Genomic DNA, 17579 nt, shown 5'->3' on the forward strand with positions numbered 1-17579 from the left:
CCCGCCTCCACGCGCCCTCCTTTCCGAGTCCTCATTTGTCGATGATCGTGCGTTGCGTCTGTCCCTTTGGCCTCCCTGAATCTCAAGCCCACGACGACGACACCTGACACCTGAGACGTGGCTGGTGGTCCCCATGACGATGACGGGGAATGGTCATCTCCGGGTCGGTGGAATTCCTCACCCCGTGGGAACAGCTCCGACACCCGGTCTCTCCTTCCCTCCCTCCCTTCCTCCATCCCTCCATCCCTCCCTCTCTCTCTTTCCCTAGCCCGCCCGTGCAGCTGCCTGCTTGCCACCCCCGCCCCCTGCACCTCGCTCACTCGCTTGCTCGCTCGCTCGCTCGCTCACCCGCTCGTCTGCCCGGCCACCCTGCAGCGCAGCCCAGTGCAGCCCAGCGCAGCCCAGCGGCCTCCCGGCACCTCTCCCGCCCGCCGTCCACCGCCACCACGGGGTCTCCCAGCCCTCTGGCACCGGGACGACTCCCCATCGACACCCACCCCCACGTGCCACGTGCTGCTCCTTCCAGCCTCCAGGCTCAAACCCTCCATCTACCACCGACCCCTTGGACCCCACACCCACGTCCTACACTCAATGCCCGCAGTCCCGGTCTCCCACAGGCTCCTCAGGCACACGCCCAGCGTGTCCCCTCCCCTACCTCACAGCTCGCCCGCCCGCACAGGTGCACAGGTGCAGGCGAGGCGCCGGGCAGGGTGCCCTGCCTCAGTGGCCAGCCCCACTCTCGGCCAGTGCCCGCCGGCGCCACACCTCCCGGGCCCTCACTCCACGCACACACCCGGGACTCCTTCTCCCACTGCCCGGCTCGGGCCGCTCCTGGCCCTGCCCTCTTTCCGGGACGCTTTGCGCCTGTGCCCTGACCCCCGTGCGAGGCGACGCGCGGGGGAGAACACCTTCGTCCAGCGCTATCCCCCACCGTCGCGGACTCCCCGCACCCCCACCCCCACCCATACAGCCAGAGGGAGAGGCGAGGGCGCTGAGGGAACTGCCCGTGCTGACGGGAAGCACCCGGAGGCCCACAGGCGCTCCTCTCCACCGCCGGCCGGACGGTGTCCAAATCCAGCCAGCGAGCCCCGGAAGGCTCACGCAGAGCGCGGGCCGGCCTCTGCGCCTCCGACGGAGACAGTCTCTGGACACACAGCAAAGCCTTGGAGGGCGGCCGTGCAAGCGTTGGCAGGAAGGAGGCCGGGCGCTGCGGTTCACCTGCAGGAGCAGCGGCGCCAGGAGACCCGCACCCGGGCGGAGACAGGGCTGCAGGCTCTCCTGCCTGGGGGGGGGGGCGCTAAGGCGCCAAGGGGAGCCCCTTCCGAGCGGCATCCAGCTGGGGGGCCGGCCACGTGGGGCTGGGGCCGGGGCCGGGCCGGCGGCCGGGGGCCGGGGTGGAGGAAGCTGTGTCGGGGAACACGCCTGCCCCTCTGCCCCAGGATTCGGGGTAGCGGTCGTGCAGTTGGACTGACCCGGGGCCTCCAAGGGCACCCCGTCTGTCCCCGGGGTGCCTCCGCCGCCTCCCACCTGCCCGGCCCGCGGGTTAGCCCCACTGGCCTCCTGCATCTATCTCCCTGCTCTCTGGCCTCCACTGCCTGGTGGTCCGGCCACCGGGAGACGCCCACAACCGCTTTCCAACCACCGCCTGCCCGGGCGGGGGCGGCGGGGGCCGGCGGGGGCCGGCGCTCTGCTCTCATCCCCGCCCAAGACCACCACCCACGTGCAGCTCCATCGCTGGCGGTTGCCGGGCCGACGGCCGGCCGAGAGAAGGCACCGGGGGCTCCAGCAAGTGACCCCCGACTCAGAGAGAGACAGGTGGCTCACCCTCCCCACAACCGGCCCCCTCCGCCTCGGCCCGCCGTCCCCACATCCCCCCAGCGCGGCCGCCGCCAAGTAGCACCTCACCAAGGAGCCAGCGGGGGGCTGGGGGCGGGGGGCTGCGAGCCGCCACGACCTTTCTCCCGGCGGCAGTGGTGCTGCGGGAGAGTCCAAGCACCCACGGAGGCCCGAGGCGCCCGGCCTGTGGGTGGCCTCGGCTGGGGTCGGACGGCGTCCCGGCCTGTCGGGCCTGGGGCGGAGCGAGACGGGGAGCCAGGCGAGCGTCCGGGGGAGGCGGCCCCGCGAGACGCCGAGACCTCCAGTCGGCCCACCTGCCGGCCGCCCAGCCAGCCAGCCAGCCAGCCAGCGAGGCCAAAAGGCTTGGGCCGGCCCGACGGAGCCCGCCAGGGCACCGCTCTGCAAGCCTTGCCTTGGGCTCGACGGGGCGGGTGGCCTCGTGCGCACGCGCAGCCTCGGTCGGGGCCAGGGAGACGCACGAGCGAGCTTGCGCTAAAAGGGGTGCGCGGCGGCGGCGCGCCGCGGAGGTCGGTCGCTAGGCATGGGCCAGGCCAGGCTTGCGAGAGGAAGAAGAAAGGCTTCCCTGACCGGGAATCGAACCCGGGCCGCGGCGGTGAGAGCGCCGAATCCTAACCACTAGACCACCAGGGAGCGTCAGGCTGCGCGCCTGGCCCGTGCGCCCTGGACCCGGCGCCTCCCTCCCTACCGCCCACTCGCCTCTGCTTGGCCTCCAGGACCCCCGCCGGGCCACGCGCAGCCGCCCGCCGGCCCCGCCGAGCCACCTGGCCGGACCGCCCGCCCGCCCGCCCGCCCGCCGCGCCGTCAAAACGCAGCACGCCTCCTCCTCCTCCTCTCTCACACACATACACACACACGCACTCAGCGTCGCGCCCGGCTCCCGGCTCCCGGCTCCCGGCTCCCATCGGGCCTGAGCACCGGGAGCCGCGCAAAACGTTGGCCAGCTGCGTTGGCCGGGAATCGAACCCGGGTCAACTGCTTGGAAGGCAGCTATGCTCACCACTATACCACCAACGCTGCACAGCCCGGGCCGCCCCCGGACGCCGGCCCAGGCTCCGCACCAGCGCCTCCTCGCCCTCTCGCCACCGCCTCCGCCGCCTGCCGCAGCCCTGCCCCGACGTGCCGGCCGTCCGCGGCTCTGCGCCCCACCCGCGCCAGCCCCACGCAGCCCTTCCTTGCTGCTCCGCACGCACGACCGCCCGCCGCCGCCGCCTCCGCCGCCCGCCTCTGGGGGGCGCTCTCGCCGCCCTGCGGCTCCGGGGACCTCGGCTGCCCGCCGGGGAGCCCCGCCCCTTGCCCCCGGCGCGCGCTTCCCTCCCGCCACCCGCTCCCCGCCCCGCCCCGCCCCGCCCCGCCCGCACGGTCGGCCCGGCCCCCACGGCCACCTCCACGGGAAGCCCGGCAGCCGGGCAGCTGTCCGTCGCGTGAGCGAGGAGCCCGTGGCGGCCAGCCTCCCGTCAGGAGGTCCCGGCTGGGCTGGGCCGAGCCCGCACGCGCCAGGGCGCCAGGGCGCCAGGGCCGACGAGGAAGGGCAGGGGGTGCGGGGGGTCGGGTCGACGGCGGGCAGGACGGGCCCCCGCGGTCGCCCCGCGCCTCTGGCCGCACGGGGCCGGGCGGAGGCACGAGGGAGGAGAAGGAGGAGGAGGAGGAGAAGGAGGCGTACGTTTGGGCAGCAGCGCGGCGGCGGCGCCCGCGACCAAAAGAGGGCGTGTCTCGCCTCCCCGTCGGGGAATCGAACCCCGGTCTCCCGCGTGACAGGCGGGGATACTCACCACTATACTAACGAGGACGGCGGCGGCGGCCGCCCGGGCGCCCGACCCCTCTCCGCCCGCCCGCCTGCCTGCCGGCCTGCCTGCCCGCGCCCACCCGGGCCCTCGACGTCCCGCGCGCCCGTCCTGCCAGGCGCCCGCCACGTGCCCCGGGCCACGGCCCAGCCGGCCCGACCCCCCGGCCGCCGCGTCAGCGCGCACAGCAGTCCCCCGGCCCGACTCGGAGCGTCGGGCCCCGGACCGGGACCCGCCGCCGCCCCCGCCCAGCCGCACGGGGATGGCGGCGGGAGAAGACGCCCGACACGGCGAGCAGGAGGCCCCGCGCCGGGGATGGGCCGCGGCGGGCGGCGGGGGCGGCGGGGGGCCGGACGCCGGCAGCAGGGTGCGCGCCCCGGGAAGGGCGAGGGCGAGGCCGAGGGCGAGGGGGAGGGGGAGGGGGCGGCGGCGAGGACCGCGACGAGGGCGGCGGCGCCAGCAGAGTCAGTCGGCGGGCCGTTGGCCTCGTCGACCGGGACGCGAGTCCCGTCCGTCCGTCCGTCCGTCGCGCACCCACACGGCCGCCAGCCAGCTCCGGGTCGGCGCCGGGTCCCAGCCAGGCGAGCGGCGGCGCGCCCAGGCCTGCCGTCAGGATGGCCGAGCGGTCTAAGGCGCTGCGTTCAGGTCGCAGTCTCCCCTGGAGGCGTGGGTTCGAATCCCACTCCTGACACGCCCACCTTTTGGCCCGCCCAACGCGGGCTCTCCGCACCCGGGCCTGGACGACGCCCTGTCTGTCCCGCCTTACACGCCGCTGCGGGCTGGCGGCGCCCTGGCACACGTGGCCCGGGACCCGACCCACGCAGCTGCAGCGCCTCGGCCCTCCCGGCCGCAGGCTTGGCGCCCCCGCGCCCTCCCTCCCCCGCCACCTCCCGTGCCTCTCCCTCCTCCTCATCGCACGGCGGCCGCGGGCCTCGGCAACTCGGCGGCACGTCTCTCCTGCCCGGCTCTCCGGGGGCTCCGTTTGCCCTCTTCCTTCCCGCCGCCGCCCCCTGCAGGCGAGCCGCGGGCCGAAATGCCGACAGCCCCGCGCGGGCCGGGCCACGCTCCCACCTGTGCCCGCTGAGGGGCGCGCCTCGCTCGCCTCCTCGCTCTCCCAGCCCCGCCCTACACCTCCGCCCGCCCGCCCGCCCGCCCGCCCGCCGGGAGCGCGGGGTCCCGACGGCCTGTCCTTTCCGCCGGCCCCCATTCATCCCGTGGTCTCCACCCCCCGTCCCCGCCCCCGCCCCCGCCCCCGCCCCCGCCCCCGCCCCGGGGCGCCCACGAGGCGTGGCCACCTGGAGGCCTCACCACGGCCACACGCCCGCCACGCGGGCAGCCGAGCCCTCCGCGCGCCAGCCAGAGACGGGACCCCCGCCCCGTTCGCTGGGCCTGGCGCGGGGGGCGGGGTGCGGCCCACCCCGCCGTGGTGGCTCCGGGGAGCCCTGAGCGCAAGGCAGCCCTGCCTCCACGGGCCCCCGACCCGGGCGCCAGGGCGCGCGTCTCCGCGCGGGAAGCCGCTGCGGGGCCGGGACTCCAGGACGCCAGCGCGCTCCCTCACCGCGCCGCCCGCCAGCCAGCCGGCGGCCGCTCGGCCCGAGCGCACCTGCCGGCCTCACCCCCACCGCAGCCCAGCCGGCCCCGACGGAGAGCTGCGGGCAGAGCTCACACGCCTGTCTTTGGCCTCTTGGCTTGGGCGCTACTCGGCGGCCCCGGGCGGCGCTACCGGGCCCCCATCTCCGACGCCGACACCGACGCCGACACACACACACGCGCACACACACGCGCGCACACGCACACACCCCCACCCCCACCCCCACCCCGCGGCACCCCGGGAGCGCACACAATCCGAGCTCCGGGCCCCAGCCGGCCCCCACCGGCGCGCACTGCACGGGCCGGAGAGCCATCCGCCCAAGGGCCTTCGGGGGGGCGCCGGGAGGGAAGGGAAGGTCCGCGCTGAGCTGCGCAGGCCACAGACGCCCCGCGCTGCCTGGGAATCGGGCGCGGGTCAGGCTTGGCCAGGCTCCTCCCCCCGGCAGGACAGTGTCTGGCGGCGGCCCCGCCCCAGGGAGAGGGCACAGGGTGAGCCTAGTCCGCCTCGGGGCCTCGCTGGGACCGTGGGCGCCGCGCGCCGGCCCGAGCCCGAACCCGAGCCCGAGCCCGAGCCCGAGCCCGAGCCCGAGCCCGAGCCCTCGGCGCCTCTGCACGGGCGCGGAGCCTGTCTTGCAGACCGCGCGGGCCCACCGCCCGCCCCCGCGCAGCGGGTGCTCACCACTGGCGGTGCCGGGACGACGACGAGCGCCGCTGGGGAAGCCGTCTGGTGACCGCCGCCACCGGTGCATGGGTGGTTCAGTGGTAGAATTCTCGCCTGCCACGCGGGAGGCCCGGGTTCGATTCCCGGCCCATGCAGCGCGCCGCCCCCTTTTGGCCGCGCGCGCCCCCCGCTTCCTCGCGCACGCGCTCAAGCCACAGGGCCTGAGCCTGAACCAGCTGTGCTCACGCCGGGGCCCTGCCCTCCTGCCCCGCCCCGCTTCCCCCTGCCTACTTGTCTGTTCTCTCAGCCCCTGGCCGCCCTGGCCGCCACGCTCCACCCGGCTGCCCGCCCCCTGCCGCCCGCAGTGGCCCAGGTCCCTTGCCCGGCCCCGCGTTGTCCTTGCCCTTTTTCTCTCCGTGACCCTGACCCAGACGGCGCTTCGCTCACCCACGTCACTTCAAGCAATGCTTCCAAGCACCGCCCGCGCCCGCCCGGGCACAGCCCACCTCCACGCTTTCCACATTCCCTCCCTCAATGGCTCATCCTACCCACACTCCCCAAACCCTCCTCTCTTTGCACGACGACCGACCACCAACCACCTTGCCACCCCTCTTCTGGAGGGGCCCTCAGCCACTCCTCAGAGCGCGCCAGGGAGCCCCGTTTCACAGCACGACATCCTCCCGATGGCAGCCCGGGATGCTCTCTATGGCGACCTGGCCGCGGTCCCCGTCAAACACGGGCCACTCCCCACTGCTAAAGTCATCGCGAGCACCAGGTCCATCCACCTTAGCCAGCACCGGCGCTAGCACACCCAGCCTCGAGGGACAGCGCCACCGCCACGGCTGTCACCAGCACGTCGAGTCCACGAACAGCGGCGCAGCAGCATGGGCATCACCGCCAAGGGCACACGGAGGTACCCTCCCCACCCCCCCCCCGCCCGGCCTCCACGACCCCCGCAGCACTTGGTCCACCACCAACCCCCAGGACCACCATCCCCACACCACCACCAGCACCAGCACCAGGACCACCCACCACCATGCCAGTAGCAGTTGCACCAGCAGCAGCAGCAGCAGCAGCAGCAGCAGCAGCAGGACGTGCCCACCGCCAGCAGGCCAGCATGGGCAGTCACCAACAGACTGAAGTCCTCCGCGGTCACCACCACCACCGAGGCCACCATCAGCACACCGGCACGGGTAGCATGGCCCACGGCCCTGAAGTCCTTCACCCTCCCTCACCGCGACCCCACCAGCACCGAGTCCGCCACCAAGCCCCAGGACCACCAGCACACCACCACCGCGATAGCAGCAGCAGCAGCAGCAGCAGCAGCAGCAGCAGGACTGAGGCCGGCGCCAGCGCACGGGCATGGGCATCGCCGAGTCCACTGTCTCCACCGGGGCCCCGGGGGACGCCGTCACCAACAGCGCCAGAGTTTGCCACCCCCATCACCGGTGGCGGCGGCGGTGGCGGCAGCAGCAGCAGCAGCAGCAGCAGCAGCAAACACCAGTACCAGCGCCGCCGGCCCCTCCACCCCCACCAGCCCTTCTTGCCCCAACGTCCCCACCCCTGTCACCCGCCTCCACGCGCCCTCCTTTCCGAGTCCTCATTTGTCGATGATCGTGCGTTGCGTCTGTCCCTTTGGCCTCCCTGAATCTCAAGCCCACGACGACGACACCTGACACCTGAGACGTGGCTGGTGGTCCCCATGACGATGACGGGGAATGGTCATCTCCGGGTCGGTGGAATTCCTCACCCCGTGGGAACAGCTCCGACACCCGGTCTCTCCTTCCCTCCCTCCCTTCCTCCATCCCTCCATCCCTCCCTCTCTCTCTTTCCCTAGCCCGCCCGTGCAGCTGCCTGCTTGCCACCCCCGCCCCCTGCACCTCGCTCACTCGCTTGCTCGCTCGCTCGCTCGCTCACCCGCTCGTCTGCCCGGCCACCCTGCAGCGCAGCCCAGTGCAGCCCAGTGCAGCCCAGCGCAGCCCAGCGGCCTCCCGGCACCTCTCCCGCCCGCCGTCCACCGCCACCACGGGGTCTCCCAGCCCTCTGGCACCGGGACGACTCCCCATCGACACCCACCCCCACGTGCCACGTGCTGCTCCTTCCAGCCTCCAGGCTCAAACCCTCCATCTACCACCGACCCCTTGGACCCCACACCCACGTCCTACACTCAATGCCCGCAGTCCCGGTCTCCCACAGGCTCCTCAGGCACACGCCCAGCGTGTCCCCTCCCCTACCTCACAGCTCGCCCGCCCGCACAGGTGCACAGGTGCAGGCGAGGCGCCGGGCAGGGTGCCCTGCCTCAGTGGCCAGCCCCACTCTCGGCCAGTGCCCGCCGGCGCCACACCTCCCGGGCCCTCACTCCACGCACACACCCGGGACTCCTTCTCCCACTGCCCGGCTCGGGCCGCTCCTGGCCCTGCCCTCTTTCCGGGACGCTTTGCGCCTGTGCCCTGACCCCCGTGCGAGGCGACGCGCGGGGGAGAACACCTTCGTCCAGCGCTATCCCCCACCGTCGCGGACTCCCCGCACCCCCACCCCCACCCATACAGCCAGAGGGAGAGGCGAGGGCGCTGAGGGAACTGCCCGTGCTGACGGGAAGCACCCGGAGGCCCACAGGCGCTCCTCTCCACCGCCGGCCGGACGGTGTCCAAATCCAGCCAGCGAGCCCCGGAAGGCTCACGCAGAGCGCGGGCCGGCCTCTGCGCCTCCGACGGAGACAGTCTCTGGACACACAGCAAAGCCTTGGAGGGCGGCCGTGCAAGCGTTGGCAGGAAGGAGGCCGGGCGCTGCGGTTCACCTGCAGGAGCAGCGGCGCCAGGAGACCCGCACCCGGGCGGAGACAGGGCTGCAGGCTCTCCTGCCTGGGGGGGGGGGCGCTAAGGCGCCAAGGGGAGCCCCTTCCGAGCGGCATCCAGCTGGGGGGCCGGCCACGTGGGGCTGGGGCCGGGGCCGGGCCGGCGGCCGGGGGCCGGGGTGGAGGAAGCTGTGTCGGGGAACACGCCTGCCCCTCTGCCCCAGGATTCGGGGTAGCGGTCGTGCAGTTGGACTGACCCGGGGCCTCCAAGGGCACCCCGTCTGTCCCCGGGGTGCCTCCGCCGCCTCCCACCTGCCCGGCCCGCGGGTTAGCCCCACTGGCCTCCTGCATCTATCTCCCTGCTCTCTGGCCTCCACTGCCTGGTGGTCCGGCCACCGGGAGACGCCCACAACCGCTTTCCAACCACCGCCTGCCCGGGCGGGGGCGGCGGGGGCCGGCGGGGGCCGGCGCTCTGCTCTCATCCCCGCCCAAGACCACCACCCACGTGCAGCTCCATCGCTGGCGGTTGCCGGGCCGACGGCCGGCCGAGAGAAGGCACCGGGGGCTCCAGCAAGTGACCCCCGACTCAGAGAGAGACAGGTGGCTCACCCTCCCCACAACCGGCCCCCTCCGCCTCGGCCCGCCGTCCCCACATCCCCCCAGCGCGGCCGCCGCCAAGTAGCACCTCACCAAGGAGCCAGCGGGGGGCTGGGGGCGGGGGGCTGCGAGCCGCCACGACCTTTCTCCCGGCGGCAGTGGTGCTGCGGGAGAGTCCAAGCACCCACGGAGGCCCGAGGCGCCCGGCCTGTGGGTGGCCTCGGCTGGGGTCGGACGGCGTCCCGGCCTGTCGGGCCTGGGGCGGAGCGAGACGGGGAGCCAGGCGAGCGTCCGGGGGAGGCGGCCCCGCGAGACGCCGAGACCTCCAGTCGGCCCACCTGCCGGCCGCCCAGCCAGCCAGCCAGCCAGCCAGCGAGGCCAAAAGGCTTGGGCCGGCCCGACGGAGCCCGCCAGGGCACCGCTCTGCAAGCCTTGCCTTGGGCTCGACGGGGCGGGTGGCCTCGTGCGCACGCGCAGCCTCGGTCGGGGCCAGGGAGACGCACGAGCGAGCTTGCGCTAAAAGGGGTGCGCGGCGGCGGCGCGCCGCGGAGGTCGGTCGCTAGGCATGGGCCAGGCCAGGCTTGCGAGAGGAAGAAGAAAGGCTTCCCTGACCGGGAATCGAACCCGGGCCGCGGCGGTGAGAGCGCCGAATCCTAACCACTAGACCACCAGGGAGCGTCAGGCTGCGCGCCTGGCCCGTGCGCCCTGGACCCGGCGCCTCCCTCCCTACCGCCCACTCGCCTCTGCTTGGCCTCCAGGACCCCCGCCGGGCCACGCGCAGCCGCCCGCCGGCCCCGCCGAGCCACCTGGCCGGACCGCCCGCCCGCCCCCCCGCCCGCCCGCCGCGCCGTCAAAACGCAGCACGCCTCCTCCTCCTCCTCTCTCACACACATACACACACACGCACTCAGCGTCGCGCCCGGCTCCCGGCTCCCGGCTCCCGGCTCCCATCGGGCCTGAGCACCGGGAGCCGCGCAAAAGGAATCGAACCCGGGTCAACTGCTTGGAAGGCAGCTATGCTCACCACTATACCACCAACGCTGCACAGCCCGGGCCGCCCCCGGACGCCGGCCCAGGCTCCGCACCAGCGCCTCCTCGCCCTCTCGCCACCGCCTCCGCCGCCTGCCGCAGCCCTGCCCCGACGTGCCGGCCGTCCGCGGCTCTGCGCCCCACCCGCGCCAGCCCCACGCAGCCCTTCCTTGCTGCTCCGCACGCACGACCGCCCGCCGCCGCCGCCTCCGCCGCCCGCCTCTGGGGGGCGCTCTCGCCGCCCTGCGGCTCCGGGGACCTCGGCTGCCCGCCGGGGAGCCCCGCCCCTTGCCCCCGGCGCGCGCTTCCCTCCCGCCACCCGCTCCCCGCCCCGCCCCGCCCCGCCCCGCCCGCACGGTCGGCCCGGCCCCCACGGCCACCTCCACGGGAAGCCCGGCAGCCGGGCAGCTGTCCGTCGCGTGAGCGAGGAGCCCGTGGCGGCCAGCCTCCCGTCAGGAGGTCCCGGCTGGGCTGGGCCGAGCCCGCACGCGCCAGGGCGCCAGGGCGCCAGGGCCGACGAGGAAGGGCAGGGGGTGCGGGGGGTCGGGTCGACGGCGGGCAGGACGGGCCCCCGCGGTCGCCCCGCGCCTCTGGCCGCACGGGGCCGGGCGGAGGCACGAGGGAGGAGAAGGAGGAGGAGGAGGAGAAGGAGGCGTACGTTTGGGCAGCAGCGCGGCGGCGGCGCCCGCGACCAAAAGAGGGCGTGTCTCGCCTCCCCGTCGGGGAATCGAACCCCGGTCTCCCGCGTGACAGGCGGGGATACTCACCACTATACTAACGAGGACGGCGGCGGCGGCCGCCCGGGCGCCCGACCCCTCTCCGCCCGCCCGCCTGCCTGCCGGCCTGCCTGCCCGCGCCCACCCGGGCCCTCGACGTCCCGCGCGCCCGTCCTGCCAGGCGCCCGCCACGTGCCCCGGGCCACGGCCCAGCCGGCCCGACCCCCCGGCCGCCGCGTCAGCGCGCACAGCAGTCCCCCGGCCCGACTCGGAGCGTCGGGCCCCGGACCGGGACCCGCCGCCGCCCCCGCCCAGCCGCACGGGGATGGCGGCGGGAGAAGACGCCCGACACGGCGAGCAGGAGGCCCCGCGCCGGGGATGGGCCGCGGCGGGCGGCGGGGGCGGCGGGGGGCCGGACGCCGGCAGCAGGGTGCGCGCCCCGGGAAGGGCGAGGGCGAGGCCGATGGCGAGGGCGAGGGCGAGGGCGAGGGGGAGGGGGAGGGGGCGGCGGCGAGGACCGCGACGAGGGCGGCGGCGCCAGCAGAGTCAGTCGGCGGGCCGTTGGCCTCGTCGACCGGGACGCGAGTCCCGTCCGTCCGTCCGTCCGTCCGTCGCGCACCCACACGGCCGCCAGCCAGCTCCGGGTCGGCGCCGGGTCCCAGCCAGGCGAGCGGCGGCGCGCCCAGGCCTGCCGTCAGGATGGCCGAGCGGTCTAAGGCGCTGCGTTCAGGTCGCAGTCTCCCCTGGAGGCGTGGGTTCGAATCCCACTCCTGACACGCCCACCTTTTGGCCCGCCCAACGCGGGCTCTCCGCACCCGGGCCTGGACGACGCCCTGTCTGTCCCGCCTTACACGCCGCTGCGGGCTGGCGGCGCCCTGGCACACGTGGCCCGGGACCCGACCCACGCAGCTGCAGCGCCTCGGCCCTCCCGGCCGCAGGCTTGGCGCCCCCGCGCCCTCCCTCCCCCGCCACCTCCCGTGCCTCTCCCTCCTCCTCATCGCACGGCGGCCGCGGGCCTCGGCAACTCGGCGGCACGTCTCTCCTGCCCGGCTCTCCGGGGGCTCCGTTTGCCCTCTTCCTTCCCGCCGCCGCCCCCTGCAGGCGAGCCGCGGGCCGAAATGCCGACAGCCCCGCGCGGGCCGGGCCACGCTCCCACCTGTGCCCGCTGAGGGGCGCGCCTCGCTCGCCTCCTCGCTCTCCCAGCCCCGCCCTACACCTCCGCCCGCCCGCCCGCCCGCCGGGAGCGCGGGGTCCCGACGGCCTGTCCTTTCCGCCGGCCCCCATTCATCCCGTGGTCTCCACCCCCCGTCCCCGCCCCCGCCCCCGCCCCCGCCCCCGCCCCGGGGCGCCCACGAGGCGTGGCCACCTGGAGGCCTCACCACGGCCACACGCCCGCCACGCGGGCAGCCGAGCCCTCCGCGCGCCAGCCAGAGACGGGACCCCCGCCCCGTTCGCTGGGCCTGGCGCGGGGGGCGGGGTGCGGCCCACGCCGCCGTGGTGGCTCCGGGGAGCCCTGAGCGCAAGGCAGCCCTGCCTCCACGGGCCCCCGACCCGGGCGCCAGGGCGCGCGTCTCCGCGCGGGAAGCCGCTGCGGGGCCGGGACTCCAGGACGCCAGCGCGCTCCCTCACCGCGCCGCCCGCCAGCCAGCCGGCGGCCGCTCGGCCCGAGCGCACCTGCCGGCCTCACCCCCACCGCAGCCCAGCCGGCCCCGACGGAGAGCTGCGGGCAGAGCTCACACGCCTGTCTTTGGCCTCTTGGCTTGGGCGCTACTCGGCGGCCCCGGGCGGCGCTACCGGGCCCCCATCTCCGACGCCGACACCCACACGCGCGCACACACACGCGCGCACACGCACACACCCCCACCCCCACCCCCACCCCCACCCCGCGGCACCCCGGGAGCGCACACAATCCGAGCTCCGGGCCCCAGCCGGCCCCCACCGGCGCGCACTGCACGGGCCGGAGAGCCATCCGCCCAAGGGCCTTCGGGGGGGCGCCGGGAGGGAAGGGAAGGTCCGCGCTGAGCTGCGCAGGCCACAGACGCCCCGCGCTGCCTGGGAATCGGGCGCGGGTCAGGCTTGGCCAGGCTCCTCCCCCCGGCAGGACAGTGTCTGGCGGCGGCCCCGCCCCAGGGAGAGGGCACAGGGTGAGCCTAGTCCGCCTCGGGGCCTCGCTGGGACCGTGGGCGCCGCGCGCCGGCCCGAGCCCGAACCCGAGCCCGAGCCCGAGCCCGAGCCCGAGCCCGAGCCCGAGCCCTCGGCGCCTCTGCACGGGCGCGGAGCCTGTCTTGCAGACCGCGCGGGCCCACCGCCCGCCCCCGCGCAGCGGGTGCTCACCACTGGCGGTGCCGGGACGACGACGAGCGCCGCTGGGGAAGCCGTCTGGTGACCGCCGCCACCGGTGCATGGGTGGTTCAGTGGTAGAATTCTCGCCTGCCACGCGGGAGGCCCGGGTTCGATTCCCGGCCCATGCAGCGCGCCGCCCCCTTTTGGCCGCGCGCGCCCCCCGCTTCCTCGCGCACGCGCTCAAGCCACAGGGCCTGAGCCTGAACCAGCTGTGCTCACGCCGGGGCCCTGCCCTCCTGCCCCGCCCCGCTTCCCCCTGCCTACTTGTCTGTTCTCTCAGCCCCTGGCCGCCCTGGCCGCCACGCTCCACCCGGCTGCCCGCCCCCTGCCGCCCGCAGTGGCCCAGGTCCCTTGCCCGGCCCCGCGTTGTCCTTGCCCTTTTTCTCTCCGTGACCCTGACCCAGACGGCGCTTCGCTCACCCACGTCACTTCAAGCAATGCTTCCAAGCACCGCCCGCGCCCGCCCGGGCACAGCCCACCTCCACGCTTTCCACATTCCCTCCCTCAATGGCTCATCCTACCCACACTCCCCAAACCCTCCTCTCTTTGCACGACGACCGACCACCAACCACCTTGCCACCCCTCTTCTGGAGGGGCCCTCAGCCACTCCTCAGAGCGCGCCAGGGAGCCCCGTTTCACAGCACGACATCCTCCCGATGGCAGCCCGGGATGCTCTCTATGGCGACCTGGCCGCGGTCCCCGTCAAACACGGGCCACTCCCCACTGCTAAAGTCATCGCGAGCACCAGGTCCATCCACCTTAGCCAGCACCGGCGCTAGCACACCCAGCCTCGAGGGACAGCGCCACCGCCACGGCTGTCACCAGCACGTCGAGTCCACGAACAGCGGCGCAGCAGCATGGGCATCACCGCCAAGGGCACACGGAGGTACCCTCCCCACCCCCCCCCCGCCCGGCCTCCACGACCCCCGCAGCACTTGGTCCACCACCAACCCCCAGGACCACCATCCCCACACCACCACCAGCACCAGCACCAGGACCACCCACCACCATGCCAGTAGCAGTTGCACCAGCAGCAGCAGCAGCAGCAGCAGCAGCAGCAGGACGTGCCCACCGCCAGCAGGCCAGCATGGGCAGTCACCAACAGACTGAAGTCCTCCGCGGTCACCACCACCACCGAGGCCACCATCAGCACACCGGCACGGGTAGCATGGCCCACGGCCCTGAAGTCCTTCACCCTCCCTCACCGCGACCCCACCAGCACCGAGTCCGCCACCAAGCCCCAGGACCACCAGCACACCACCACCGCGATAGCAGCAGCAGCAGCAGCAGCAGCAGCAGCAGCAGCAGCAGGACTGAGGCCGGCGCCAGCGCACGGGCATGGGCATCGCCGAGTCCACTGTCTCCACCGGGGCCCCGGGGGACGCCGTCACCAACAGCGCCAGAGTTTGCCACCCCCATCACCGGTGGCGGCGGCGGTGGCGGCAGCAGCAGCAGCAGCAGCAGCAGCAGCAAACACCAGTACCAGCGCCGCCGGCCCCTCCACCCCCACCAGCCCTTCTTGCCCCAACGTCCCCACCCCTGTCACCCGCCTCCACGCGCCCTCCTTTCCGAGTCCTCATTTGTCGATGATCGTGCGTTGCGTCTGTCCCTTTGGCCTCCCTGAATCTCAAGCCCACGACGACGACACCTGACACCTGAGACGTGGCTGGTGGTCCCCATGACGATGACGGGGAATGGTCATCTCCGGGTCGGTGGAATTCCTCACCCCGTGGGAACAGCTCCGACACCCGGTCTCTCCTTCCCTCCCTCCCTTCCTCCATCCCTCCATCCCTCCCTCTCTCTCTTTCCCTAGCCCGCCCGTGCAGCTGCCTGCTTGCCACCCCCGCCCCCTGCACCTCGCTCACTCGCTTGCTCGCTCGCTCGCTCGCTCACCCGCTCGTCTGCCCGGCCACCCTGCAGCGCAGCCCAGTGCAGCCCAGCGCAGCCCAGCGGCCTCCCGGCACCTCTCCCGCCCGCCGTCCACCGCCACCACGGGGTCTCCCAGCCCTCTGGCACCGGGACGACTCCCCATCGACACCCACCCCCACGTGCCACGTGCTGCTCCTTCCAGCCTCCAGGCTCAAACCCTCCATCTACCACCGACCCCTTGGACCCCACACCCACGTCCTACACTCAATGCCCGCAGTCCCGGTCTCCCACAGGCTCCTCAGGCACACGCCCAGCGTGTCCCCTCCCCTACCTCACAGCTCGCCCGCCCGCACAGGTGCACAGGTGCAGGCGAGGCGCCGGGCAGGGTGCCCTGCCTCAGTGGCCAGCCCCACTCTCGGCCAGTGCCCGCCGGCGCCACACCTCCCGGGCCCTCACTCCACGCACACACCCGGGACTCCTTCTCCCACTGCCCGGCTCGGGCCGCTCCTGGCCCTGCCCTCTTTCCGGGACGCTTTGCGCCTGTGCCCTGACCCCCGTGCGAGGCGACGCGCGGGGGAGAACACCTTCGTCCAGCGCTATCCCCCACCGTCGCGGACTCCCCGCACCCCCACCCCCACCCATACAGCCAGAGGGAGAGGCGAGGGCGCTGAGGGAACTGCCCGTGCTGACGGGAAGCACCCGGAGGCCCACAGGCGCTCCTCTCCACCGCCGGCCGGACGGTGTCCAAATCCAGCCAGCGAGCCCCGGAAGGCTCACGCAGAGCGCGGGCCGGCCTCTGCGCCTCCGACGGAGACAGTCTCTGGACACACAGCAAAGCCTTGGAGGGCGGCCGTGCAAGCGTTGGCAGGAAGGAGGCCGGGCGCTGCGGTTCACCTGCAGGAGCAGCGGCGCCAGGAGACCCGCACCCGGGCGGAGACAGGGCTGCAGGCTCTCCTGCCTGGGGGGGGGGGCGCTAAGGCGCCAAGGGGAGCCCCTTCCGAGCGGCATCCAGCTGGGGGGCCGGCCACGTGGGGCTGGGGCCGGGGCCGGGCCGGCGGCCGGGGGCCGGGGTGGAGGAAGCTGTGTCGGGGAACACGCCTGCCCCTCTGCCCCAGGATTCGGGGTAGCGGTCGTGCAGTTGGACTGACCCGGGGCCTCCAAGGGCACCCCGTCTGTCCCCGGGGTGCCTCCGCCGCCTCCCACCTGCCCGGCCCGCGGGTTAGCCCCACTGGCCTCCTGCATCTATCTCCCTGCTCTCTGGCCTCCACTGCCTGGTGGTCCGGCCACCGGGAGACGCCCACAACCGCTTTCCAACCACCGCCTGCCCGGGCGGGGGCGGCGGGGGCCGGCGGGGGCCGGCGCTCTGCTCTCATCCCCGCCCAAGACCACCACCCACGTGCAGCTCCATCGCTGGCGGTTGCCGGGCCGACGGCCGGCCGAGAGAAGGCACCGGGGGCTCCAGCAAGTGACCCCCGACTCAGAGAGAGACAGGTGGCTCACCCTCCCCACAACCGGCCCCCTCCGCCTCGGCCCGCCGTCCCCACATCCCCCCAGCGCGGCCGCCGCCAAGTAGCACCTCACCAAGGAGCCAGCGGGGGGCTGGGGGCGGGGGGCTGCGAGCCGCCACGACCTTTCTCCCGGCGGCAGTGGTGCTGCGGGAGAGTCCAAGCACCCACGGAGGCCCGAGGCGCCCGGCCTGTGGGTGGCCTCGGCTGGGGTCGGACGGCGTCCCGGCCTGTCGGGCCTGGGGCGGAGCGAGACGGGGAGCCAGGCGAGCGTCCGGGGGAGGCGGCCCCGCGAGACGCCGAGACCTCCAGTCGGCCCACCTGCCGGCCGCCCAGCCAGCCAGCCAGCCAGCCAGCGAGGCCAAAAGGCTTGGGCCGGCCCGACGGAGCCCGCCAGGGCACCGCTCTGCAAGCCTTGCCTTGGGCTCGACGGGGCGGGTGGCCTCGTGCGCACGCGCAGCCTCGGTCGGGGCCAGGGAGACGCACGAGCGAGCTTGCGCTAAAAGGGGTGCGCGGCGGCGGCGCGCCGCGGAGGTCGGTCGCTAGGCATGGGCCAGGCCAGGCTTGCGAGAGGAAGAAGAAAGGCTTCCCTGACCGGGAATCGAACCCGGGCCGCGGCGGTGAGAGCGCCGAATCCTAACCACTAGACCACCAGGGAGCGTCAGGCTGCGCGCCTGGCCCGTGCGCCCTGGACCCGGCGCCTCCCTCCCTACCGCCCACTCGCCTCTGCTTGGCCTCCAGGACCCCCGCCGGGCCACGCGCAGCCGCCCGCCGGCCCCGCCGAGCCACCTGGCCGGACCGCCCGCCCGCCCGCCCGCCCGCCGCGCCGTCAAAACG

General features: G+C 74.8%; 10 non-coding genes across 10 annotated transcripts; 4 read left to right on the forward strand and 6 right to left on the reverse strand.

Annotated features, from left to right (window-relative positions):
* Nucleotides 1-2415: 2415 nt before the first annotated feature.
* TRNAE-CUC (transfer RNA glutamic acid (anticodon CUC)) lies at nt 2416-2487 on the reverse strand. The gene has a single exon. It is a non-coding gene; the product is annotated as a tRNA-Glu (tRNA).
* Nucleotides 2488-2799: 312 nt separating this feature from the next.
* Nucleotides 2800-2871, reverse strand: TRNAG-UCC (transfer RNA glycine (anticodon UCC)). The gene has a single exon. It is a non-coding gene; the product is annotated as a tRNA-Gly (tRNA).
* Nucleotides 2872-3571: 700 nt separating this feature from the next.
* TRNAD-GUC (transfer RNA aspartic acid (anticodon GUC)) lies at nt 3572-3643 on the reverse strand. Its single transcript has one exon. It is a non-coding gene; the product is annotated as a tRNA-Asp (tRNA).
* Nucleotides 3644-4246: 603 nt separating this feature from the next.
* TRNAL-CAG (transfer RNA leucine (anticodon CAG)) lies at nt 4247-4329 on the forward strand. The gene has a single exon. It is a non-coding gene; the product is annotated as a tRNA-Leu (tRNA).
* A 1644-nt stretch (nt 4330-5973) lies between these two features.
* On the forward strand, nt 5974-6044 carry TRNAG-GCC (transfer RNA glycine (anticodon GCC)). The gene has a single exon. It is a non-coding gene; the product is annotated as a tRNA-Gly (tRNA).
* A 3839-nt stretch (nt 6045-9883) lies between these two features.
* On the reverse strand, nt 9884-9955 carry TRNAE-CUC (transfer RNA glutamic acid (anticodon CUC)). Its single transcript has one exon. It is a non-coding gene; the product is annotated as a tRNA-Glu (tRNA).
* A 1066-nt stretch (nt 9956-11021) lies between these two features.
* Nucleotides 11022-11093, reverse strand: TRNAD-GUC (transfer RNA aspartic acid (anticodon GUC)). Its single transcript has one exon. It is a non-coding gene; the product is annotated as a tRNA-Asp (tRNA).
* Nucleotides 11094-11718: 625 nt separating this feature from the next.
* On the forward strand, nt 11719-11801 carry TRNAL-CAG (transfer RNA leucine (anticodon CAG)). The gene has a single exon. It is a non-coding gene; the product is annotated as a tRNA-Leu (tRNA).
* Nucleotides 11802-13425: 1624 nt separating this feature from the next.
* Nucleotides 13426-13496, forward strand: TRNAG-GCC (transfer RNA glycine (anticodon GCC)). The gene has a single exon. It is a non-coding gene; the product is annotated as a tRNA-Gly (tRNA).
* Nucleotides 13497-17328: 3832 nt separating this feature from the next.
* Nucleotides 17329-17400, reverse strand: TRNAE-CUC (transfer RNA glutamic acid (anticodon CUC)). The gene has a single exon. It is a non-coding gene; the product is annotated as a tRNA-Glu (tRNA).
* Between the last annotated feature and the right edge of the window lie 179 nt (nt 17401-17579).

The sequence above is a fragment of the Vulpes vulpes genome, chromosome 5 (assembly GCF_048418805.1).
Source record: "Vulpes vulpes isolate BD-2025 chromosome 5, VulVul3, whole genome shotgun sequence".
Classification (NCBI taxonomy): domain Eukaryota; kingdom Metazoa; phylum Chordata; class Mammalia; order Carnivora; family Canidae; genus Vulpes; species Vulpes vulpes.